The 27,171-nt window shown below is 42.6% G+C and overlaps 1 long non-coding RNA gene across 1 annotated transcript; it reads right to left on the reverse strand.

Annotated features, from left to right (window-relative positions):
- Positions 1–2,797: 2,797 nt before the first annotated feature.
- LOC115087036 lies at positions 2,798–25,844 on the reverse strand. The gene is made up of 3 exons (XR_003855401.1): positions 25,778–25,844; positions 12,037–12,076; positions 2,798–2,898 (listed from the first exon to the last, which is right to left on the reverse strand). It is a non-coding gene; the product is annotated as an uncharacterized LOC115087036 (long non-coding RNA).
- Positions 25,845–27,171: the final 1,327 nt, after the last annotated feature.

The raw sequence follows: 27,171 nt of genomic DNA on the forward strand, positions 1-27,171 counted from the left end.
AGCTTTCTTCTTGGACTTCCATGCAGCAGGAGGCCCCACTCTCTTCCTTGGGAGCAAACACGGCTCTGTCCTTGACCACATAGGTTGTTTACTATTGCTCCTCTCTTCAGCTGTGTGGCCTGACTGCCGATGCAGCCTCTCCAGTTCAGCTACGTGGCAGGATGGGCTCCCCTTGCGGCTCTGGGCTTCCTCTTCTGCCGCCAGGCGGAATAGTATGCCCAGTGGCTGTAGAGCCTTTTTTTTTGGTGGGATGGGATCCCCTGCCCCTTGGTGCACCCCTACAGCCTGGCACCCAAGGGCCTGACTAGGTATTTCCTTTTGTACAGAGGGCTCACAATCTAATTGGGTGATGCATTAAGCTGCGGTAGTGCTCTAACGCGCATATATCACTGATATACATGAGAATTTGCATAGCCCTGCCCAGGTTCCCTCCCCTATTACAATGACCTGCTTTCTGACCCCTAGAATAAACAAGACTAGAATTGCATGGCTAATTAAGAGTGCATTTTTTTTGTTAACTCCATAATCATCATGTACACCCATTTTACACACCCTCAAGGAGCTCCTGTATGTGTGCTGCATTTGTTCCAGGTGAGAAAAGGGAAGGGTGGTAGAGTATATGGGGCTACTCTTTCCCCTAGTGGCTTCCCTGGACCCGGTGACTATGCCACCTTTCTTTCTTCAGCTCGCAGGTCCAAGGAACCCTGTAACTCCAGGCACCTGCATCTCCTTCACCAGCACTAATGGTTTCTTTTTGTCCTCTTGCCCACCGTGATTCCCTTCCCATAGATGTCAATGTCACAGACAAAATGGAAACAAAGTTTTCATAAACTGTGCCAAAAATTCAGTATAGGCAGTGCTGAGAATTTACTACTTGACATTGAAATTCAATCTGATTAATCAAATACAATTTTAAAATTAAAGGCTTCAGAAGCCAATACATGGTTTTAAATTACATTAAATGAGACAAGAATTTTATAGTTATTAAATCCAAACTTTTTATTTTTTGCTAAAATAATTTGTATTATAATCAAAATGTTTCAGACTTTGGTACTGAAATAAGCAAAATCTAAATGGATATTGCTCTGTAGAGGTCATTGGTGAGGCCTCATTTAGAATTTTGTGTTCAAGGAGGGAAAAAAAAAAGGCTAGAAGTGATCCAGAGAAAGGCAATCACAAGTAGTGTGGGTTCTGCACCAAAAGACATACAAGAGGAGACTGAAGGGCCTGAACATGTAGACCCTAGTGAAGAGGAGAGTCAGGGGGATATGATCAGATATTTAAATATCTGAACATGATTAACACAAATCTTTTTCCAATGGAAAGGAAGCTGTGGCAGTATGGGTCACAGGTTGAAGCTACAAGGAGGTAGTTTCAGAACATTTTTGCATGGAAAAGTGGTAGTTAATGTATGGAATAACCTCCCAGAGATGGAGGTGGGGGAGAGACAAAAAAATGGTATCAAAACACTTGGGGAACCTGCACGGAGCAATTGCTCAACCCAAAACTGCACTAAAATGATTTTATTGTGCTTCCAAGAAAGACACAGAATGGCAATTACAATCCAAAAACAGAAAGCACAGGGTGGTCTGCAGAGAGCACCAGTTATAATCCTAAGCCAAGGAAGTAACCTTCATGGAGCAGCAGTTACAACTCTAAAAACCTTCAGACCGATGCAATATGGACACGCTAAAAAGGTGCGTCCAAACTAGGTGCACAATCACCTCTCCTGGGTGCCCAATGCAATAAACTAATCAGCTGCTGTGCTAAAAAGGACACACTAGGGATAATTTGTGCATCCCTAGCATCAGATGCCCGGAGATATGGCTATGCACAGGTTAGGAAAATGGACACTCAATTTACGAGCATCCATTTTTCCCCTGCAGCAGCTATTTTACCAGCACAATATGCATGCACAATATACACGTCAATACTTTTTTTTTTTTGCATGGTGCTGCTTTCCGTGGTTCTTTTTATTTTTGAGTTGAGCCTTGATGTGCAGTAAGACTTTATGCCTGCTCCAAGGTAGGCGTAACATTTTATGGGTTAAAAGTGTGCCTTTGGGCACACAAGGATTTTCAGCATTGCGGGGGTAATAGCTAATAGCCTCATCCACATGGCATTTACATGGGATGAGAGCTATTATAGCTACACCTTTGTATGGACACATTTTTGGATGCGCTGATCTCCTTATTGCATTGGAGGTTATGAAGGTGCATCCAAAATGTGTGTCCAACTGCTTGTTAGTCTGGGCGCACTTCGTTGCCCTTGCTGGGCAGACTGGATGGCGGATTCCATTCTCTCAGAGAATTACCTTGTTCTACTCTATCCTGCCTTCCTCAAAATAAGTTGGATGGAAAGTGGTTTACATCAACATTTAAATACAATAATATATAATAGATAAGACAGTATATAATTTAACCCTGCAATAAATACAGCCACTAAAATAATCTGGAACCATGGCTCAATCCACTACACTTCCATTTGTAAGTGATTGCTGGGCACACATGAAGTTGATATTAGTACTACAACTCAAGACTTAATTTAAAAAAAAACCTGGCTTTTTTTGAAAGGACATTTTCTGTTTTGTTTTTTTAATGTATTTCCATATGCAGCCATGTCTGTCACAGGAACTACAAAGCAGGCATCCAGTCACTGGCACAAGCAAGCAGCTAACTGGGGAATGCTTATCAAGTACAGGCTGTGCTCGCCTGGCAGTATAAACAAAATGTTCAAACATAATGCTTTCCAAAAACTCCTCTTACCATAGCAAAGCTTTACTGACAGCAATAATTACCTTTGCAACAAGTGAGCCTGGGCTAGGTAAGGATGCCAATCAGTCTGATGAATGCTGAGGTACAGATGACCTCACAATGGCTCCCCTCAAAATCACTACCACTGGTAAAATATGAAGATAAACCAAAAGAAAAAAAAAAGTTATTATAAACTGTGTATGTTTTGGTTTTTCCAGATTTCACCCCGACTTCTCCTTGAAACCTGCTGAGGCCTATCTGTGAGGTTGCTGCTCAAGGACAGCAGTACTACATGGATAGGAGCAAAGAATGTTTAGCACACAACTGGCCACAAAATTATAAAGAAAAATAGGTAATAGGACTGTTCATCCAAGAGGCAAAATGTCAACACTATAGTTTGTGGTGCTGCTACTTCAGCATGTATAGGAATTGTATGGAATTCTTAAGAGAACCTCTTTATTGCAATAGATAATAGGCATTAGCTAGTATACTCAATTTTATCATTAAGCACCTGAATTGTTTAATGTCCCTCCCTCCAGAGGGACATTAAACAATTAATGTCCCTCCCTCCAGACTTACCATCCAATCGGGGAGACGAGAGGGATTTTAAATTTCACCTCTCTCCGGCGCCGCTGACAATAACAACCTGAGGCCGCCGCTGCTGCTGACGCTACCGCTACCGCTTCTGCTGCCGCTGCAAGAGGAAGGCCTGCGCGATCGGCGCCCAGACCCGTCGGGGTAAGGCCTTTTTGTTCCCTTCCCCCCGGCGAGCCTGATCTGCGATCGCACAGACAGCATCACAGCACAACAGCTAAGTCCCTCCCTCCAGACTTACCATCCAATCGGGGAGACGAGAGGGATTTTAAATTTCATCTCTCTCCGGCGCCGCTGACAATAACAACCTGAGGCCGCCGCTGCTGCTGACGCTACCGCTACCGCTTCTGCTGCCGCTGCAAGAGGAAGGCCTGCGCGATCGGCGCCCAGACCCGTCGGGGTAAGGCCTTTTTGTTCCCTTCCCCCCGGCGAGCCTGATCTGCGATCGCACAGACAGCATCACAGCACAACAGCTAAGTCCCTCCCTCCAGACTTACCATCCAATCGGGAGACGAGAGGGAAGGGATTTTATTCATCTCTCCGGCGTCGCGCGCCAAAGGCGCGCGACAAAGGGGCTTGCCCCTTTGTGAGCCCCTCCGTACAGCCCCTGAGATCATACTCTGTTTCATTATCTGCTTAATTCTCCTTTCATACCTTGATTAGAATTCAGCATCTCATCTTTAAATCTATAAATTACATTGGCAACAAGATTCAAGTCAGCTGATTCGTGTAAGGGAGACGAGAATAGATCCCAAGCTTTATTCATCAACAGGAAAACAAATTGAAATTGAAATCCAAAATCACCACAAACCCTGGAACCTCAACAGATAGTGTTCCCTGCTCCTAAAGCCAGCTTCAGGTCAATAATAAGCCAGTTTACTGGCCCTTGAATCTTCATCTTCTTTGGAGCACTCGAGTAAGCCTCTAATATTCTCTCTATACCACACAAACAGATCAACATGCTTCTTGGTTTCCCTATCCCTATACATCACCATGTTTGCCATGGTGAATACTCCATACCAATCATCAAGAATCAACGTAAACATCAAACTAAGCCTCTCCCACAACACTACAACCGTCATCAAAGGCTAATTCCAATAATGATTTCACCAATCACACAATTCCTCGGCCTTTCTCTGTTATCTCTTACTCTATTCAATGCTCAATCACTTTCAAAAAAAACTCATATCTTAAACGACTACCTTACTGAAGTAAACCCAGATATCTGTGCAATCACAGAAACGTGGTTTAAACCTTCAGATTTAGCTCTGTTAAATCAACTACCAACTCAGCTTTATGATTTTTTCTCCATACCTAGAACCAAAAGAAAGGGAGGAGGTCTGCTTCTCGCAGCCAAGAAAGGTCTAAGAATATCTTTACAACATTCATATACCACATCAAAATTAGAGCTCTCTTTCTTTAAATCTGATCATTTACAAATTGGCCTAATCTACGCTCCACCAGGATCTTTAGATTCTGACCCTTCACCAGTCATTGAACTCTCTGCCAAATACTTCAACCCAGACAAACCTGCCATCTTACTGGGTGATTTCAACTTACATGTCGATGCTTCACCACAATCCCCAAATTGTGTTACCCTACTCTCGGCTCTCAACTACATGGGCTTCACACAAATTATAAAAGCCCCTACCCACAAAGCAGGTCACACTTTAGACCTTATTTTCATTAATCAGTGCATCTCAAACACAAATACAATCACATGTTCACCTGTCCCTTGGTCGGACCATCAAATCATCAACACGACCTTCAAGCTTTCACAACATCCTCCACTTTCGTTCCCAAAAAACACTATTCAATTCAGGAAACCTTGTTCTACAGACCTTCTCATCAATCAGTTCACTAATGAATTATCACATCTCGATCTCTCCAACGCATCTACAGCCACCACCTCATGGTGCAACATCACCAAAAAGATCGCAGACATTACCTGCCCTTCCATCACAAAAGTAGTACAACCTTCGCCAGACAACAGGAAACCCTGGTTCACCCCAGAACTGAAGCTGCTTAAACAAGAGCTAAGAAATAAAGAACACACTTGGAGGAGAAACCCATCCCCCACAACATTAGCTATTTATAAAACCTCCCTCAATGCTTATAGGATCACCATACTGAGAACAAAGAGATTTTTTCTCAAAAAAAATACATCATTTCATATTTGATTCAAAAGCACTTTTCTCCTACGTTTCAGCTCTCACTAAACCATCACCTCCTACCATTCCTGATGATCAAGCACTCAAAGCATCAGAACTAGCAGAATACTTTAAGGATAAAATTGACAAACTGACTATCTCTTTCTCATCATCTTTTTCATATCCCCCTTTCCCTCACATTACCTCACCTCAACTAAATACAACGCTGGAAACTTTCGAGACCACTTCAGCACTTGAGATAGAAAACATACTTAAAAAAATGAAACCGTCATCTCATCCCTTAGACACAATTCCTACTAACCTTCTCATCGCAATAAGAAACTCCATATCAAAACCAATTGCAGACATCATTAACTGCTCTCTCTCCCAGGGTCTAGTTCCTGACCAACTTAAATTAGCCATTCTCAAACCTCTACTTAAAAAACCTAACCTTCCAACCACAGATCCAGCTAACTTCCGCCCAATAGCTAATCTGCCATTGATCGCCAAAATTATGGAAAAGATAGTCAATAAACAACTATCTGAATATTTGGAAGAAAACAACATTCTTGTATCTTCCCAGTATGGCTTTCGGAAATCGTTAAGCACTGAATCTCTCCTTATCTCTCTTACCGATTCTATTCTATCTAATATGGACAAAAAACAACCACATCTTTTGATACTACTAGATCTCTCTGCAGCCTTTGACACTGTCAACCATTCATCTCTATTAAAATGTCTGGCAGATATAGGCATTAAAGGAACAGTCTTCAGCTGGTTCAAATCCTTCCTAGCAAATAGACAATTCAAAGTAAAGATTAACAACAAAGAATCACAACCGATCCCTTCCAACCGGGGGGTCCCTCAGGGTTCCTCCCTTTCCCCTACCCTCTTCAACATTTACCTCTTACCTCTATGTCATCTACTTACTAAACTAAACCTAACTCACTATCTCTACGCGGATGACATCCAGATACTCATCCCAATCTCAGAATCCTTACAAAAAACCTTGGCTCACTGGAACAATTGTTTGCAACAGATCAATCATCTTCTCTCCAGCCTTTGCCTCATTCTTAACAACAACAAAACTGAGATCCTAATCATCAATCAAGACATCAACATCAAACTTCTAAACCCAGCTGACCTACTCAACTCATCCACTCCCATATTAAATCACTCACCACATGTTCGAGATCTAGGTATCATGCTAGACAATCAGCTCAATTTTAAAAAATTCATAAGCACAACCACCAAAGACTGTTTTTATAAGTTACAAGTCTTAAAAAAATTGAAGCCTCTTCTTTATTTCAACGATTTTCGGATGGTCCTACAAGCCATTATTCTATCAAAAGTCGACTATTGCAATTCGCTTCTCTTTGGCCTTCCATATTCATCCATCAAACCCCTCCAAATGCTACAGAACTCTGCAGCCAGAATCCTTACCAATACGAATAAAAGAGATCACATCACCCCCATTCTCAAGCTCCTCCACTGGCTGCCTATAAAGCAAAGGATCCTATATAAAGTACTCACCGTAATTCATAAATCCATTCACAATATCTCTCCTCTTCAATTATGTAACCAACTACGCCCTCACTCCTCCTCTAGACCCATCAGAGGAGCATATAAAGGCACACTCTATGTACCTTCAACAAAATCCTCGCATCATAAACGTGCCATATCTACAGCAGGCCCCATTCAATGGAATGCGCTCCCACCAGACATTCGGCTTGAGTTCTGCCACTCTTCATTCAAAAAAAAACTTAAAACCTGGCTCTTTAGCCAAGCTTTTCCAGGACCATGATCATCATTTTTTCCCCTCCAACCAGCAAGAACATATCTTCTTCACAAACCCCCATTTTCCATACCACTACCTACTTCGGTATCTAATCTCTTGCTGCAGGACACTTGAGACTTTCTCACTTATACGTTATAATTTTTATGCTCAATAAGACCTGTCAACTTAATTGTTTAAGTCTTTTTTTTTTTTTTTCTCCTTTATCTTTTGGTCATCAATGTTACAACGTTATTGTTAAATTTTGAACTTATGTACACTGTTCCAAGTTTCATAACCTTGTTCTATGTAATGCCTTTTGGCAATTTTCATGTTCTGTTTCAATGTAAACCGATGTGATCTTTATTTCATATAGGAACACCGGTATATAAAAATAAAAATAAAATAAATAAATAATGTTCGACCCATTACAAAATTGCCCAATGCAGTATCTCACAGAACTGCTACATACACTTACCTAAGAAATTTTCATTTTCTCTCACTCTGAGATTGTCATGGTTGGGGGGAGGGGAAGATTTTGTGCACACACACACACACACACACACACACACACACACACACAAACTTCTCATTTTCTCCTACACCCCCACCCCCCCCCTTGGAACTAATCAGCAGAAGTCTCCTCCTCTTTCAGATCCATGCAGCCACAGACGGAGGGATGACTTTTTTCGTTGATAAGCAGGCTGAATTAGCCATAACCTGTGGATGACATCATCCAGTGGCACCAGATGGACTCCTCTCTCCAAGCTGGCAGAGTTCCCATGCAAGGATTGCCTCCATGCCGTCAGTCTTTTTTGTCTGACCCGGTCTCATTCTCTCCCCCTCAATATTCGTTTTACCTTGTCTTCAAGTTTCCTCAGAGGCCAAACAGCATTTTTCAGTGCTACCAAAAAAATAAACGACAATAGGAAAGTTTGGAGGATCCTTCCAGAATATCAGCAAAGATTACAGTGACTGGCTTCAAGGTCTGCGAGTGCAGACAGCTTATGTAAGTGACCAATACTCGTGCCAAATTCTGTCATTGTCTAGGGCCAGACCATGATCAGCCAAATTGTCTAGTCTTTGGATGGATATCCTGCAGGCCCAAAGAACCGAAGTGGCCAAGACTGACCAGTTTCGTCAAGCGCAGGATGATTATGCTCCAACTTCTTCCAGAAGCACAGTTTCATCTGCCTCACTGGGAATGGGAGTAAACGAAGGATCTGTATAAACATCTCTTTTGGACTGTCCTGTGCTGGATCCCTGGCCTGCACCAGTGCATAAGCGAAAACTCCTCATACAAATGTTTGCTGTGTCAAAGAAGCCTCAGGAAGCAAGTTCATCTACTGGTGCCTGAAGGCACCAGTAGATGAACACTCAATGTACTTGAATTAGCCCACATCAGTGTGTCAGAGTGTGAAGCCAGACACTTTAGAGCATGACTTGGAGCCAAAGCACAGCTATTCAAAGCAGTCTAAGCACACTGCTTCAAAGCCTCCAAAGTGCAGCGCATTGGTCTGCTTAAAAGTTGATGCATGCTCCATTAGCATCTCTGGCTTCAAAGATGCATTCGACGAACAGTGTATCTGAGGAGCAAGCTATATTTTCCCCAGCATACTCACTCTGCTCTCATGCTGGAAGACTGTGAGTGAATCTGCATCCTCACTCAGGAGAAAGCTGCAGTTTTCCAAGGAGTAGACCTGAAAAACCTGCGAGCAGCACTCCCTGTTCATCTCTCTAGACCATGTCTTTATCTACAAGATACTCAGATATCCACCACTTATTAAAGGCCCTGCCAATCTTGCAGCTTTTTGCTTAAGGACTGAGACTCTAGAGACAAGACAAGATCCAATTTGTGTTCCATCATATCCTTAGTGTCCAATGGGTCTCCTGTGGTTCAGGCAGAGCACATACTGGTGCTAGAGGAAGATGCAGAATCACCACCACCTGAACAAGGAATCCAATCTTCATTGGAAGATCTCACAAATATACTGAAAAGTTGCTTTGTTGATGTTTCACCAGCATCCTCACTCTTACATCCTGTGCTCTCTCCATATTCATCCTACCTTCTGCACTGGTGCAGTCTCCTCCCGGTGTGATTGCAGGAGCTGATACTTGCATGGCTGTAAGCACTAGCACTAAGCAAAGCTGCCAGAAGACAGAGGCAGAGGTGAAAGCAGGTAGCCGTGGCATCAGTCCAGGTCAAAGAAGACAACAATGGTGGTGCAGCTCTGTAGAGCCATAGGAAGACATAGGTAGAGACAGAGGCACTGAGTGGCAGGAAAAAAAACAGTAGGAGCAGCAGGGTAGATGAGACTATGAACAGTGGCTCTATCAGCACACTCTGCAGGCAGATTTCCTGCAGTTGGGGGGGAGGGGGGGGGAAAAAAGGTGACACCAGCAACAGCAGTCAGTAGGAAAAGAGAAAACCCCGGAATGGCATGAGTCTAAAGTGGCTAGGTCATGACTGAAGACCTGGGGGAAGGAAGCAGGCATCGAGCAGCAGGCAGCAGCAGTGGCACAGGCTGGGGTCCACAGAAATAAGGCAAGAGATGTTGTCCAGCAATGCAAAACGTTAAGTCAACGAGGACCACGGGAATCTCGGTATTCAGAAAAGAGAACAGAGGCAACAGCTGGATGACTTAACATTATAAAGCTGAGAGAGGGAGTATAAGGAAAGGGAACAGGGAAGCTCAACCAGTTTAGATGAGGAGCAAGAATGCTCCTTGCTTTCAGCCTAAGCATGGGTCTCTCTCTCTCTTTCAGTTCTTCTTCAGCTGGGTCATCCACTAAAGCAAAGTGCAAGCAGCCGATTGGTGTGCCAGGCTGCCGCAGCTACACTTATTTAAATCATTTCTAGCCCACCCTCCAATATTGGGGGTTGGGTACATAGAACACAATCAAATGGTCAGACAATACAATTAAACAAATAGATCACACTTTTCCAACAAGAGTTCACAGCGTATTACAAGTAATTGGGTCTACAATGGACAGAATATGGATCATAGTATACAAGTAGTTCCAGTTCCTTAGTACATGAGTAGTACTGTGCAGCATGATTTACAACATGTTGGGGGTGGCAAAGAAAACAGAGTAAAAGAGTTTATAAGTCATACATAGTGGTGCAGTGGAATATAAATTTAAATATGGCAGCCGGTACTGATGGCCCCTCCCCTCAGCTCCTTCCAGCTGTTATTTACATAACTAATAAATATCACTCACAGACAAAACTGGAGTTAAACAAGGCCGCAGCTTTATTGCTAACATCAAACAAACAAACACCAGAGCCAAGTTGTCATCACAAGTGCCCACCCAAGGAATCATCTGCCACGCCCCCTTCGCAAGCCACCAAAGCCGCAAATATCCAGCGGCCTCCCACCGCTAAACGGGGACCCCCACCACAGCCCCCAACCATGTGGCTGACCGACGAGTCGTCACATGAAACTAAGCCAGAGACAAGAAAGTCCGCCACCTAGCGGATTCCTTGCTCTACACCCCGCCCCCAAAAGAGTAATGGCTCCATACCCCCCCCCCCCCCAAGCTGCAACAAACAACATTACCCCATAACAAGAGAAGAGGGAGGAAGGGAGGGGATCACCATGGCAGCGCAAGCCAAAAGGGGGCAGAGCAACTGGGTGCCACCCCTTTTATAGCTCCACCCAGCCTTATCAATTATTCCTCCTCTGGTGCATCGGGGCCGACCAACCAGATCCTGCCGGGTCCCGAGGGGCGGCTCAGACGCACCAAAATTTGAATGGCACTAACCGTCCACCCGCGGCCAACCGGAGGAGTGAGCCCGGCGCCCATATTATCTTCACGGGCCTCTGGGACTGCGCTCCTCCAGCCCTTCCAATAAATACAATTGTAAACAGATTGAGAAGCTATTAGAGGACTAGGTGTAATGAGCAAGTGGCATAAGGATAAGGATCCTCCGTCCAGTGTTTGAGTGGTATGCAAGTACTACTGTGATAGTTAAGACTTCTCATGATAAGATGCAGTTAATTAATAAAATTAAGAGATGCAAACATGAATAGCTTAGTACTTGGGTCCAGTGAGTTATGGACTGCATAGTACAGAGCAAGCATGGTTGTATGCAATTCAATAGAAGAATAAAGGCAGGTTCATTACCAAAGAATTTATGCCAAGCTTGGAAATGCACAAGAGGGTAATTTGGTGAGGAAAAACTGAGGGAGAGAGGGGATGCCAATCTCCCAGCTGTAAAACAGAGTGGGCAGACCAACAGTGGCAGCGCTTTGCAGGAGACCTGGTTTCAATTCGCAAGCCCAGCTCATGCTTCTCAGGCTGGCCAGAGCGGAGGATACTGCAGATCTAGCATTGTGTCCCTGGAGGGGATGGGGATGACTCTTGTTATGCAAAAGCCATATCTGCTGGACAGACTTGACTGAGTGTATTGGGTTTTGAAGGGAGGGAGCTGCAGACTGAGGCTGCTGGGAGAGGAATGTTATGACTTGCTTAAATGGGTAGAAAAAAACAAAACACACAGGATAGCTGCAAATGAAGGCTCATGCTGGTCTAGCCCCAGCTAGAAGCCCAAAAGCAGCAGAATATTTGCAGGTTTTTTTTTTCTATCAGATAACTAAGTAATCAAAAGGACATACAGTATCTCCTTTTTAACAGGGGATGGGGGAATCTACAGCTCTGAAAGAGGCAAATTTATAACAATTTTATACTTTTTCAAATATATTCCATTTCATAGGCATTAAAGTATTTAGCATACAAACATCACATGAAGTTCATTTCTTACCCAGCTGCCTCTGCTTTTCAATTCGCTGAACAAACTTTCCCTACAAAGTCAACAAAAATGTTATATTACTTTCTGAAGTCTGAGAAATAAAATATAAGATTCCTGCATACAAAGACTAAACGGTTTAGGAACAGGTAAACAGTCAGTTTAAGATTATGGGGGTGGTTCACTCATTTTGAAGCTGGAAAAGAGATGAAAGACCAAGACTCAGGCTGGCAAATACAAATACTTTGGATTCAGAGCAGAAGCAGAGGCTGCACAGAAGGACAAACAGTGAAAATGGGACATTTGGGACTCTGCCGATTGCGAGTCACTGACTAAAAGGAGGTGCCTCACTCCCCTGTAATTGCATGCTCTGCTGATATCAGCTCTGTATAGAAAAAGCAAGTGAAGCCACTGAGCATTACAATCCTAAGAGCAAGCAGCCAACCAACCATGCCACAGACTCCACTTTATCTCTGGCTTTCTCTTCACTTTTTTGCAACTAGAGATACTTTGTGCTTCTTCCATGCTTTATTGAACTTGGTTACTGTTTTTACCTACAATCTTCTGATATTAGAGCTTCACACCATGCAACCCAGTTTTAGCAAATATTTTTCCAGCTGAAAAAAAGTTCTCTCAGTACATCACTTTATCATATCCCCATCTCTCTTTTAGGGTACCACACAGTTAGGTCACATCTCATATCTCAGAACTTTTGGTAGTTCTCCTCTGGACTACCTGCAGCTTCTGGTGATCTAGTCTTTAGAACTGGAAAATACTCCAGTTGAGGTCCCCCAGAGTGATCTATACAGAGGCATTATCATCTTTTTTTTCCTACTGGTTATGCCTCTCCCTAGCATTTCTCTGGCTCTAGCCACCACCTTATCACACTATTTCACTAACTTGAGATCATAAGATACAATTACCACATTCATTTCCACACTGCCTCCATTTGTATACTTAAAAAAAAACCACAAACAAACCCCAAAACAAAACATCATTACTACCAAGTTCCACAGCAATCAATGGACAAAACTACAGTATTCACATACAAGACATACTGATTACAATCAGAAAGCAAGGTGCCAATGCTTCAGCAAGCTGTTGGACATGAGGAAATGCTTGAATAGAAGGCAAATATGTGATCAAAGAATATTAAAATCACACACACACACACACACACTTGTTTCCAGCTACATGTTTATTCTCCATTGTTCACTCACCCAGCAAATATATTAGCTGGCATAAAGCAGATGAAGGATGCCACTGAATTATGTAGAATTGTCCAAAAACATGGAGGACCAGCTGTGACTGTTGGAAGTGATCCACCCTACAAGTATTTTCCTGTAAATAGCTGTCGTCGTTCATCATGGAATCTGGTATGTTCGCATAACACTTATTGTGAATTCCCACTCTGACAAACTAATAAAAGCAGGGCCCCTTTAAGGCTTCCACAAAGCTTGCAAATCACTAGTGGTCTCTTGTCTGCCTGAGAGTTAGTTGCATAAGCAGACAAGCAAAGGGGGACTACTGTGGAAGTCATTTCAAAAGCTAACCCATCTCTGAATAGACTATGGAAAACCCCTAATATTTGTTTGGAAGGGGCATCCTGGAGTTGCTGAGAAGAAAGCTGCCAGAGGAGCAACTGCCCATCTCCCTACTGTTTGAAATTTCAGCTCTGCAGGAGACAATTCCACCTGGAGAGAGTAGGTCTGCATTTGAAAAACTTGTGCACATATACTCATGCCAAATTGAACTGGTATTTACCTACAGAGCCAAGAAATCTAGCTCAGCAACATCATATGATTGCAAGTTTAAATATTCCAATGTTAGCAGAGTATTCTAAACTTCATTTTGTGAAAATTGTATTAATCCATGCATATTCATACTAAAATGTAAAAGTTACTTTTTCTTGTTGGATTGGCTCAGTAAAAATGCGTCTATTGCAATTACTTTACAGTGTTGAATTGTTTATAGCTACCAAGAGCCGTAGTCATTGCATGCTTAGAAGTAGTAAGCACACAGGAGAGAGACTGGATTTGTTCTCCTCTTCACAACTGCAGAAATCTGCAGCCAAACTCCATCTTGAAGAATCCTGGTGGAAGAGAAAAAGAGGTGGCTGCTTGATGTTAACGGTTCCCCCCTCCTCCCTGTACTACTTAAATTGAGAAAAGTGAGAGTGGGCTACAGTATGCAGCTGAAAGGCTCTTTCCATGCCATGCGATAGCTCCATTTTGCATGCTAGCATGACAATGGCCGCCTTCTTCGGTCTTGTTTCTGTACATCATTTGGTCCAACTTTTCCCCGAGTGAATGCCCCTCCTGTCCATTTTTGTTCTGCTCGTTTGGGTGCACACACGCTGTAGCAGCATTTCATTTCTGTGATCTGGGCACAGGCCTCCATCGCATACAATGGGAAAAGTCACACACTGTTGGTGTTCCCCCGATGAGTTCCTGCTGCTAATCCTTGTCCTTCTTTGGTTACATTACAAGTCTTCTCTCTGCTGTTCCTTCTTTGTTCATGCATTCTAGAAATCCTGGGCAGTCTAGATGGGCCAATTGGCCTTTATCTGACACTACTTACTATCCTATTATATTTTAATGAGACAGTTACCCTTTGTATGCACGTTTCTTCCCTCAGGTCAGTGATCTGTAGGCTGTTTCCCTATTTTTGGAAGAGAAAGGTGATACAATGCTTTACAGAAGGAAAAATATAGCTATGCAAAGTCCCAAGGTCCTGGACATGGGAGGTTTCTCCATGGGTGGATAGTATAATATACAGATTATAAGTGATTATTACTCACCAGTTCTTTGTCCTTTATGTAAAATTTATTATAAATGCATCAATTTGTGTGTGTGATGAGGGCTGGGGGGAGCGTGCACAAGGATTTAAGGTTCACTAGGACACCTAATACCCTCACACTGGCCTTGAGAAAGAGTGTGCACCCTCACCATTCACCCATCTCCCAGCGGGCAAATGCTGGGGAAGGGTGGGAGGCAGGCAGGGTTTCTGAAAGTGTGGCAAAGTGGCCAGCCTCATAAAATATTACGACTGATGCTCTATCTGCCATTCCTCTGGGAACCCTGGTCCCTCCCTCCTTCACCAGCATTTCAAAATCAAGAGGGCCAGACCCCCCCCCCCACACACACACAAGCACATACCGCTTGGCACCCTAGTGATTTGACCTGTACCACACCTTGGAGGGGAGGCATACTATCTCATCCCTTACCTCGAGCACCAATCTGCCTTGAGCCACCCCCATTGAAACAGAATCTGAGATTTCTTGTAAATATTAGGATAACCCCCATGGCGCCTGAAATTCAAAGACTCTGCTTCTTTGTAGGGTGGTCTCCTTTCCTTTCTTCTTAAGCTAGTGTACCGTATGGATACACAATCCTCTTCTCCCCTAGGGGCCGATGCAATATGCCGAGTGCCTCTTAACGAGCAGTTAGACGCGGGTAAATTAGGCGCTAATAAATCTCTAATGCAATAAGGGGGATTAGCGCCTATTTTACCCACGTCTAACACGGAGTGAATGAGAGAGCGCTCGTCACATGCAAATGCACGTAAATGAGCCTATTAATCATTCACTCCCAATGCAAAAAGATAAATGTGCGTCTCAGACGCACATTTGTCGCTCAGATATTGACGCCTGCCTGGAGCAGGCGTTAATAGCTGAGCGCATTGAAAAGAAGTACAGAAAAAAAAAAAAACAACCTACTTTTCTGTACTTTTTTTTTTAAAGTAAAAAAAAAATCCTGCAGACCACAGAATTATGAAGACCAACGCCAGTAAACTCGGCATTGGTTTTCAATACTGGCAGTCGCAGCGAGGCACTAGAAGGAGGCGCTAAGGTCGCGCAAGCGACCCTAACTCCTCCTTCCTAGCGCGACCCCCTAATTTAAATATTGCATGGCGCCCCCCCCCCCCTTTGGGGCACCATGCGCGCGTTAAGAGTGCGGGCGCTGACTGTTCAGCACCCGTTTATTGCATCGGACCCCTAGTGATTTAGCACCTTTTTGGTACTGAAAGAATCAGAACGAAAACTCCTTACTTGGGGGAAAAAAAACCCAAAACACAGCAGGCAGCTTTGTGATTTCCAGATCCCTTTCCAGCAAGTTAACTGGAATTCTCACTCTAGGCAAGGATTCTTTCCTCCTTGGGAAAAACTCTAGGAGCAAAAGCTATTATATTTATATGCACTGCTGTGAGGCCAACGAGGAAACCCGGGGGGGAAGGCATTTGGAATCTATATGGCATTAGGTGTACTGTAATGCATATTGAGTTTGGACTTGGCCTTCAGAAAGTCATGAATAAACTGAACTACAATTACAAGATAGTAAACCTATTATACCAAAAAGGCTATAAATCGCCAACATTCAAACTGGAAAAACCCTACCCATGAAAAGTCAACATGGCAAACACCAAGCCTAAAACATCAATATACCTCATATTAAGAAAACAAGCAAGCAAGGCTGCTGTAGATCCCTACAAAAAACTACACTAGCAAAATACCACATCTCCGCCACACACATTCACCAAATACAGAATAAAGTGATCATAAATTAAATAGAAATGTGCAGATAAAAACTGAATTGAAAAGTGCAGCAATCGCATCAGTAGAAAAACAATCACCACCATGGCTCATAAACAAAATCAGGAAATATAAAAATCATACTAATAAAAATAAATTCAAAACAGCTGAAGTATTTTAAAAGATGATAAAATATTTCAAAACAGACAGATAACATACAATAAAAATTAAGACCAATAAGATTTTTAAAATTCCCTGCTCTCCATATCTGGAAACTTGATTTCTAGTCACCCTGAGATTGTTCTGGATTAGTGGGGGGTTACACAAACTTTGTCCATTTTCTCTCATATACATACACTAACATATGTTCAGTCTTACACATATGCACTTTCATTCATTCTCCTCCCTTTCTGGAAACACACAAGCAGCAGTAGCAGCCTTAACTTTCAACCAATGGGACTCCTCTTTCCTCTCCGGTGCATGGGCTGAGGCTGCTCCTAATTCTCTCTTAACCACATAGGCCAATGCCGATCTGGTTTCTTCTAGCTGCTGCAATTACACCTATTCCTTCCTACCCTCCAGGCCCACATGACAACTTCCTCTCCCATGCACAGGAGGGTTAGGTGAACAAGGAGTTGCAATCACTGCAGTCCTGCTACTGATGTGCTGTTCTCAAAACTGTGGTGCTCTGGGCAGCCACCTAGCGCTTCCATTGGTCCTGCACTCTTTCCCATTCACAACTGCCCCATACAGTGTTGCTCTACTTCTTATCCTTTTCTCCTCTTTACTTCTCACTCTTCACTCACATCTGCTTCCCTCTCACCCCCTTCTATTCCTATTCACTTGCTCACCCACCCCTCCCTTCTCTTCCACCCCACCCATCAGGTCGTCTTTTTCTTCTTGCCTGTGGGGTGTGGGAAATCCACAGCCTCATTTCGCTCTGCAGGATTCTTTTTCTGCCAGTGGGGTCCGGGGAGCCCTATGGAAGTCATCATCCCTGCACCACTGAGTCTACAGGGCCTGGGATCCTTGTGGATATATAGTGCCACCTCCAAGGTATCTTTCTTACTGTGGGTTGTGGGAACCTTGCAGGTACATCATTAAAACCCCTGCCTGCTATTTGCATCTTAATACAAAGCGAGGCAGCCACTGAAAGGCTTTTGGGGGCATACTTGCTTCCACCTGAAGACTGGAGGGTTGCCAATTGCAACACCTGTTTTTAAAAAAGGGATCAAGGGGTGATCCAGCTAACTGCAGACCAGCAAGTCTGATGTCTGTGATAGGCAAAATGTTAACTATCATAAAAGAGTAAAATTGCTGAACATATATATAGGCATAGTTTAATGGGACAAACCAACATGGATTTAGCCAAGGGAAGTCATCCCTCAACAATCTGCTACATTATCCACATGTTAAAGGTGAGCCAATGATATAGGGTATCTTGGATTTCCAGAAAGCCTTTGACAAAGTCCCTTATGAGAAACTTCGTAGGAAATTAAAAAATCATGGATGAGGCAGTGTCCTGTTCTGGATTACCAACTGACTATAAAAGACAGAAAGCAGAGAGTAGGGGCTAAATGGTAAATTTCCCAATCGAGAAAAGTGAATAGTGGAAGTGCCCCAGGGAATCTGTTCTGGGATCAATGCTTTTTAACATTTATAAATGACCTGAAAATGAGAATGAGTGAGATGATCAAATTTGCTGATGATAGAGGCTATACAAGTTCCGAAATCACAAGATGATTGTGAGAAAATTGCAAGAGGACCTTGCAAAACTGGGATACTAGAATGTGGATAAGTGTGACCTGATGCACTTAGAGAAGAGTAGCCCAAATTATAGCTACATAATGCATGATTCCACATTAGGAGCCCCAGTTCAGGAAAAGGATCTAGGCATCATTGTTGATTATACGTTTAAATCTCCTATTCAGTGTGCAGCAGCAGCCAAAGAAGGCTAATAGGATGGTAGGAATGATTAGGAAAGGAATGGAAAAACAAAACAATATATCTCTCTCTCTCCATGGTGCAATCTCATTTTGAGTATTCTGTGTAGTTTCTGGGTCACATCTGAAAAAAAGATATAGCAGAATTAGAAAAAGGTACAGAGAAGGGATGGAATGATTCCCCTATGATGAAAGGCTAAAGAGTTAGGACTTTTCAACTTGGAGAAGAGACAGTTGAGGGGAGATAAGATAAGAGGTCTATAAAAACGAGTGGAGTAGAACAAGTAAACATGAATTGGTTATTTACTTTTTTCATAAAGGATGAAGACTAGGGTACATAAAATTAAGTTACTAGGTGATACATTTAAAACTAATGAGAAAATATATATTTTTTTTTTACTCAAATGCATAACTAAGCTCTGGAATTCATTGCCAGAGGATGTGGTGAAAGCTATTAGTAGAGCTGCATTTAGAAAAGGTTTGACATGTTCCTGGAGGAAAAGTCCATAAACCATTAAGGTGCAGTTGAAATCCACTTCTTATCCTTGGGATAAGCACTTGGTATTTATCTACCCCTTGGGATCTTTCCAGGTGCTTGTGATCTGGATTGGAAACCAGATACTGGGCTTGCTGGTCCTTTGGTCTGACCCAATATGGGCAAGTCTTATGTTCTTATCCAGGAGCGTGGAGAGTCTTGGACTTTTAACAAATGTGGGTAAACCCCAAGGACCTAAAAAAAGTGAATCCCCTCCTTGCTCAGGAATGGACTTGCACCCATAGTGCCACTGCCTGTCCCCTCATTCCATGTCCCTTGCTGTAAAGGGGGGACTACCAGTGACATTTTCATTCTGTTCATTATTTTCATGCTACCCCTATAGGAAGCAGCAGGAAGAGAAGGAAATAGTTTCTTGGAGGTGGAGAGAAGGACCCTCATTGCCCACCCCCACCTAAAGCGGAAGCTCAGCAGCTTCCTTCTCTTATTTGACCCTAGGGAAGAGGAAAAACTTTTTTTTTCTGGTTGCAATTTGGTATTATGTTTTTCAAGAATTACACGGGTGTGCATGAATGATAGGTCTGCGTGCAGACCGCGAGTGTTTGTACAAGAGTAGATAATGCCAGTCTTCCAAGTGCCGCAAAGAACTCTGTTTTTCAGGATATCCACACTGAATATGCATGAGCTACAATTGCATACAGTGGTGCAGGACAATGCAACCCTCTCGTATGCACATTCATTGTGGTTATCCTGAAAACTTGACCTGTTTGAAGCACTCGAGGACCTACCCATGAGATAGCACATGCTTCCAAGAGAAATTGTGAAAAAGATATATGAATGCTGGGAGACCATGAATGCTGTGTGTGTCAATGCTGTTTTCAAGTGCTATGATGTACTGCAGCCAAGCACTGTGCTCATTAAAAGAGGCAAGAAATGGTACTCCAAATAGGACTATTTTGGAGTCAAACAGATAAAAGAACTGAGTGTGGCATAGGCTGGCTTCCATGGAAGAGGAAGAAAAACAGGAAAAAAAATATCTATATATTTTTCCCATAGGCAATACCAGATACTTGCTGGATGTAGCTAGAGTAAATCCATGGAGGGCTCCATGTATAGGTGGATGAATAACCCCTTTGGGGGCATGAGTGGAGGCAGACACTCACACCCAATAGCAAAGAGTATAGCCAGACCCTCACCTCCTGCCCTCTCCCAAAATTTTCATTTAGGACCTAGGAAATAAGTTTTGCAGGCATTTGAACACACACTGAACAACTGCCATATATCTACGGCTGTAAAGAGGAGCTATTTGGGAGAACCTGATATTTAACTATGCTTTGCTTCCTGGATGTCAAAACCAGTTGGGATGAATCAACCCCTCTTTTTAAAAACTTTGCAAGAACTTAATGACTTAATGGAATGGGCGCATGGTTATGGAGTTTTTCACCCCTGTCATGGGTTCAAATACAACACAGACCCATAGGGACTTAAAAGGTGGCCAATGTGAAATGAGCTGGTGGTATTGGTACAGTTCTCCATTTAAAATTTGTCACCTATAAACAAGGCGATGTACAGAAGGAGCTATAAGAATAAAAAAAACATTCATAAAGTCATGTACAAATACAGAACATAAACATATCCTGTTATACCTATTTTTCACAATTGTTAAGAGAATTACAATTTGAATCTTATAAACCATTATGATGGCTTCACCGAATGACAGTATATAAAACTCAACAAATAAATATCAGAAATTAAAAAGACAAAATCCAAGAAGTCTTACAGGCTAATAAAATGCCTGTCTGAAAAGCCATGTTTTTAAGGAATCTTGAAGGACTTCACACTGTCCGCCAGCCTCAAAGGTACAGGAAATGAGTTCCAGAGGATGGGCGCTGCAACCGAGAATGCACAGTCCCTGGTATTACACAAGCCTCGCTTGTAGTGGAGAGGGTATGTCTAGAAGTCCCCTTTGGGAAGAGCGCAGCTGACAAGTAGGGCAGTAAAGACACAGCAGAGCTATTGCCCCAGGGAGAATAGCAGAAGAAATGGTTCCTATGAACAAGTGTCCACATTGAACTCTTAATGTGAAATTTAGGTAAAGAATGCACAGGCATGGAGGCTGAATTACCCTCTTGGAGACAGATCTTCCAGGACAGGGTTCAGTACAGTAGAAGGGTAGCATGAGGAAAGCTTGTAGTGCCACTGCCCTTGCTATAACTGTGCTGTGGAATGGAGGACTTTGGTTTCTAGCTCTATTCAATCTGGCACCGTAGATATGCAATAAGTTCAATTACAACTAGACGTTCCACACATAACGAATGGGGCTTACTTTCCAGAATGCATGGACTTATGTAGAAAACTCCCCCCCCCCCCCCCCCCTCAAAAACAAAACTAAATAACCAAACACTTTCCAGAATGGTCACATCAGGGCCAACAATCATGCACATGTTTTCATGGAACAGGTGAATCTGGAAAAAGATACCACGCTGATATAATCCTGAAAATTTAATATTGAGAGGACACTCAATGGCCTCAACACGTTATTCCTGATGGTTAAACATACACAGGAGGGGATTGCATAAGCCTCCCTCCCTTTGGAAAGCAGGCACTCCATCAGCATCTCTGCAAGTAACTATTTTAATTCTGAGTATGGGATTTTACTTTCGACTTGTACCATGATAGTAGATACCAAGCAGTGGGAGACTGGTTTCCCCATGGCTAGGACTATTGCCTTTACTCTACAATGCATGTGTTAACAGAGAGCCCTTCTTTCAGTTACCAGTATGCTCTGGGAATGCTAGCTGGATGAGGTTAGTGTATGGGGGGGAGGACCCATTCAAATTCCAGTCCCTCCCTTTTAGAGGCCCGGGAATGGCCATCCCCCAGGAGGCTTTATAACAGCTCTCTCCTGAGAGTCTGGAGGCAGTCCCCTATACATTTTGGAGAACTAGGAAGTAGTGAGGAGCTTAGCTTTTTCGGGCTTTTCAGGCCCAGTCAGAGGGAACAGGCTAACCCAGCCTAGGATTCCTGACCAGGGATGGGGAGGGTCGTCCTGCCAGTCTACTCTATTTTTTATTTAAAAGATTTTATATACCATCATTCGTAATTACATCATAAACTGTGTACAAAAACCTTAAGGCATTAAAAATACATCAACAGGAAAACAATCAAATACAATAGCAGAATATAAAACAAACAGTTAATAAACATTCAAATATACAGTGCTGTCAGCAGAGGTAATTAATTCTCAATTTGGAACTATGCTTGTAATCTGTCTAAGAAGGCGTGCTCAAAGAGTCACGTTTTTCAACCCTTTCTTGAATTTTTTTTTGACTGTTTCGAGTCTTAACTCAGCTGGCAAGGTGTTTCCAAATGCTTGGGCCTGCTATAGAGATTACTCTGTGTCCCAAAATAAGGCTAAATGTGCAATATTTATTGAAGGGACATAAAGAAGTCCTTTATTGGCGGACCTTAATGATCTATGAGGAGTGTGCATCCGAATAGAAAAATGTAACCATTCAGTTTATGACCATAGATGGCCTTATAAAGGATGGAGCAAGTTTTATATAGAATTCTTTGAGCTATCAGGAGCCAGTGGAGGCTAATCAAAATTGGAGAAATATGTTCCCGCTTGTTATGATTCGTCAATACCCTAGCCGCAGCGTTCTGCAACACCTGAAGCGGTCATAGCGAAGACTATGGCAATCCCAGTAACAGAAAATTACAGTAGTCTAAGCATGAAAACATGAGAGCCTGTAGAACAGATCGGAAGCCGTTATGGCCTAGACTGTTTGGATTCCCTCTGGGTTGTTTTGAGGATATTGAGATTTTTCATGGTAGGAGCCTCACTGGATACTTGGGTCCTTCTTGGATTCAGGGCATAGGGTCTGGGATACCCAGGGATAGGGAGGACCTGCCCCAGAAGTGGTGGTGACCCGTTGTGGGGAGCAACTCCTGAGTTAACATATTCGGTTAAGGGAAGAGGCTATTAAGTTAGACATCCAGGAGGAAGATTTTAGCTGCCCCTTCCTACCTGCAGTGGAGCAGGGTAAGAAAGCCTTGCATCCAGGTGTCCCTCCCATAAGGGATTCAGAGGATTGTCAAAGACCGAGATAAAACTAAGAAGAGTGGAAGAACTGCTAACCGTGAGTACAAGAACTGTAAAAATCCTAAAGGACACCAATCCGGAGTCTTCAGCCCCTGGGGAGAGAAGAGAGATTACTGTCCTGTGCAAGGACAGGATTTTTGGCCATCCATGGAAGGGGTTTCCTGCCCACCAGGACCTCCATCTCACCTAATCCAGGAGGGTGGTAGGATCCCCTTGCCCATGCAAAGATCCCTGTACAGATAGAGGTAAAGACTATAATTGAGGAGAGAAAAGACTGTGGTGCTGGAAGCATATTTATTGTGCCATCTGCAACCATTTTATACAGTAAACTTAAGTCTGGACACTAACCCAATGCGTTCAGTATCTATTTGGGACCACAGCACACAGAAAGAGTAAAAGTTATCCCTCTCCCAGGGATAACCAAGAGAAGTTTAGCCACCTCTGCCCTGGGTCCTGAAAGGACAACCTTTCTTCCCCAGTCAAAAGAATTAACACCCTGGAAAAAGGGCATCAGATAAGAGCGAGTCAGTGTTCCTGCCCCAAAGAACTTACAAATACTTTTATGGCCCCCAACGGTGCAGGACAGACACAGCGGGGTGGAGTCACACACGCATTGTGTATTGATCTTCAGAAAGATTCCCTGCTTTTTACCGCTTTGCAGTCTTTAGCAGCCACCTCTTAATAGGGACACTTTCCAGCAGCTGTCATGGGAGCCCCGGATACTATACAAATGCCTCATGGCACAGATGAAACAGGACAGTGCAAGAGTTGCTAAGAGGCATGTATTTTCCCACATTTTATACCTGTAATAGAAACCTTTTCTGAGCCAGGCCTTTAGAGCTTTATGAAACCTCTGAAAGTTTAAAATGAAAGGTCAGGGAAAAAAACCCTACACACAGTGCACAATCACATTTTTATTCCCCCAACCCACTGTCTCTCTATTTTTTTCCCCCCTCATTTCTTCTCTCTGGTTTCATGCCAAGAAGTATTTTTTCTCTTGGTCCTGCTCTACACTTCTTGTGCTAAAGGCAATGACACACACAGCCAGATGCTCTCTTTACCTCCGACACATGTTTCAGTGTGTCGGAGTAAAGAGAGCATTGAGTTTCAAGTGTGCCTTGAGCAGCTACCCTCTTACGCTGCCATGTATTCTTGCACTTGTTATAAGCTCACACTGACCTGCAAGTCTCATGTTTCAATACTTTCTTGCATAAATTCCTGAAGGGAGAAGTGGTAGAGGAATAGAGATGCTCAAAGAAAATTTAAGTTACAAAACTAGATTTTATTGTAGGAGCTCTAAAGTACAATGAAGTTAGAAGTTCAGCTGACTTGAAATATTCAGCATTAAGACTGAGCAAATACCAGTATAGCAATATGACATCACATCTTTCTGATATTTTGAAGGAGTTCTAGGTTCTTTACGCCAATCCCAATGAATTCTGTAGTGCAAGGGCCAATAGCATTCCAAAACTACCCAAAGCTAAGCAGCCCAATTTTCTGAGGAGAACTTTGTTCAGGCTTGGCTATATGATGCGGCTGCCCCCATGGCATTGTGGTACTTGTAGTACTGATTTCATATGGAAGCAGTGGGAGTGCAAATACCAAAATGCAGTGTGAGGTTATAGCCAGTCCTGGTTTCTAACCTTACACGTAATACAAGAATTATAAAGCAATTCATATGAGTACTTTTTTCCTAAAATGTTCTTCAATGTTATGTTAAACCCATAAGTTTCATGAGAAAACAGACTCTTCCTTTTGTAGAAATAAAACCAGCCTGAAAATTTGGTTGCTATAGGTTGAGTGGATGTTGAGATAATACATACACAGAAAATCAAAAGGAATGTGTAAGCTATTTTCTTTTTTAAAGAAAAATCTCCAAAGTGTCTCCATTTAGAAACTGCATGGCTTGGCAACTCTACTAAACTAATATCTCATGACAGCATGGAATCAGGCTGTCATCACTAAAATAATCACTTTTTTTATAACTCAATTTCATACACTAATGCATCACCAGTCTTCCACAGCACCCTCAGATTCCAATGACGGACCTCTTTAATTCCAGGTCAGTGTTCCAGATACAGGCCAATCATTCAATCTAACCCTGTGAACTTAACCTCCAGAAGAAGAAAAAAAAAAGAACCTTGTTGGAACACTTGTACAATCCATGCGATGTTGAATTAAAAGTTCAGATCACTACCCCAAAGTGAACATAACTGCAGTAAATGACGATCTAATACACAAATAGAGGCAAAGCACAGCCCACCAGAGCCCCCCGCCCTAAATAACCGCAGCTGCAGCTCCCAAACGACGGTTTCACACAGAAACTTCCCTAGTCCTACAACGTTGAAAAAACAGCAAGGATACCTTCATGGATATGGGAAGTTTAAGAAGCAAAAAGCAACACTTTCAGGTCAGTTCATCTCTCCCAGCCTTCAGCATTTTACTAGAAACTCCTGCGTTTTTCTCCCTTATGCCTGGTCTGCTGCTGAATCTCTAAGCAAACTAGCACAGCGTCACGAAAATACTTTAAAAACAAAAAGCAAATCCACCAAAAGTTGTTAAATGTTCTTGGTGGGATTTTTTTTTTTTTTTTTATAATGCTAAGGTCGCAAAGACCCTATCTCATTTTTGGGGGTTAGTTTAAGCCTTGCAGTGTCTAATGCATGCTCTTACAGCGCACGTACCTTTTCATTTGCAAGTTTAGCCTTCACTTTAAAGGTAGCCCTGGAAAGCTCTTCACTTAAGTGTTTTTCCCAGCAATAAAGACATAAGGGAAAAAAAGGTGAATAAGAACACTCCCTTCATGGCAAATGTTTATTGTGCACTTCAAAAACAACCAAGGGGTGAAGAGAAAAAAAAAAGCCACCATGGTAGGCACGGTTGTAAGGTCAGCAAGAGCTTTTACGTCGCTTTATTTTGTAGGCTACCATTAGCCCAAGCAGTTCATTGCTGCAAGAACCTAGCCAATAAGATACAAGTGCATTTCAGTTACCAGGGCAACATATCCAGCTGTGAGATCAGGTGGGGTTTATACCCACATCCGTTTAAAGAGAGACCTGGAACTTTGTCAACCTTTTCATCCCTGAGCCTGTAGTAGGATATTAAACTATACCCATACTAAATCAGGCTGTGCACTGCCTTGTACAAGAGTAATTAAAATACAAGCAAACCACCTGGATGGAATGATTGCCAAAGGCTTGGGATCCAGTTAACCTAGAACGATTAACTTGGGACTTGAGAAATTGCCCAATGTTTGGGACTATTTGGAATCCTTTTTCTCAATTTATTAAATTGAAATTTAGGTGGTTGTGAATTAGTTGTGCCATATTGTATTCGCTCTTATTTGTTTTGGTATCTTCTCTTTTTCTCTTACAGCTGAATAGATATGGGGCTTATTTAGATGTTGGAGGAAGATATAGATATGGGGCTTATTTAGATGTTGGAGGAAGAGGAGCCTACATAAGAACATAAGACTTGCCATTCTGAGTCAGACCAAAGGTCCATCAAGCCCAGTAACCTGTTTCCAACAGTATAGTTTATATTTTTATATTAAGACAATATTATGTTCTTATAAGGAGAAGCTTTCTCATCATTTTCTGTTCCCCCTTTATTTTTCATATTTTCTTTAAATTATTTGCTTATCTCTTTATGTGCAATTTTATAGCATCTTCTCTTCATGATTATTGGATAAAGTGGTGCGGCTGCCATGTCTATCCACTCAAAAGCAGATACATTTTTTTTTATGATTATTGTAAGCCTAGATGTTATGTTTGGATGGAATAATGGATTTGCATTTTCTTTTGTTTGGAATGATGACAACAACAAATATTTGAACATAACATAAAACTCTGCTTAATTTTAACTAGTAGCCTTAGAAATACATGCAATAAAATTAGACACCTATATTGTGTGTGACGGGGTTGCGCCAGTCACTAACATCCCTATGTGGTTTTTCTATCTAGGAGCAGTAGGAGGAGCTTTGATAGTTTTGATTTGATCCCATTGCTATAACTCCACCTTTTGGAGGGAAAGGCTTTTTGGGGGTATAGAGACTGTTGGAGCATGCTCAGTGCTTCAG

Source organism: Rhinatrema bivittatum, chromosome 3, assembly GCF_901001135.1.
Source record: "Rhinatrema bivittatum chromosome 3, aRhiBiv1.1, whole genome shotgun sequence".
Taxonomy (NCBI): Eukaryota; Metazoa; Chordata; class Amphibia; order Gymnophiona; family Rhinatrematidae; genus Rhinatrema; species Rhinatrema bivittatum.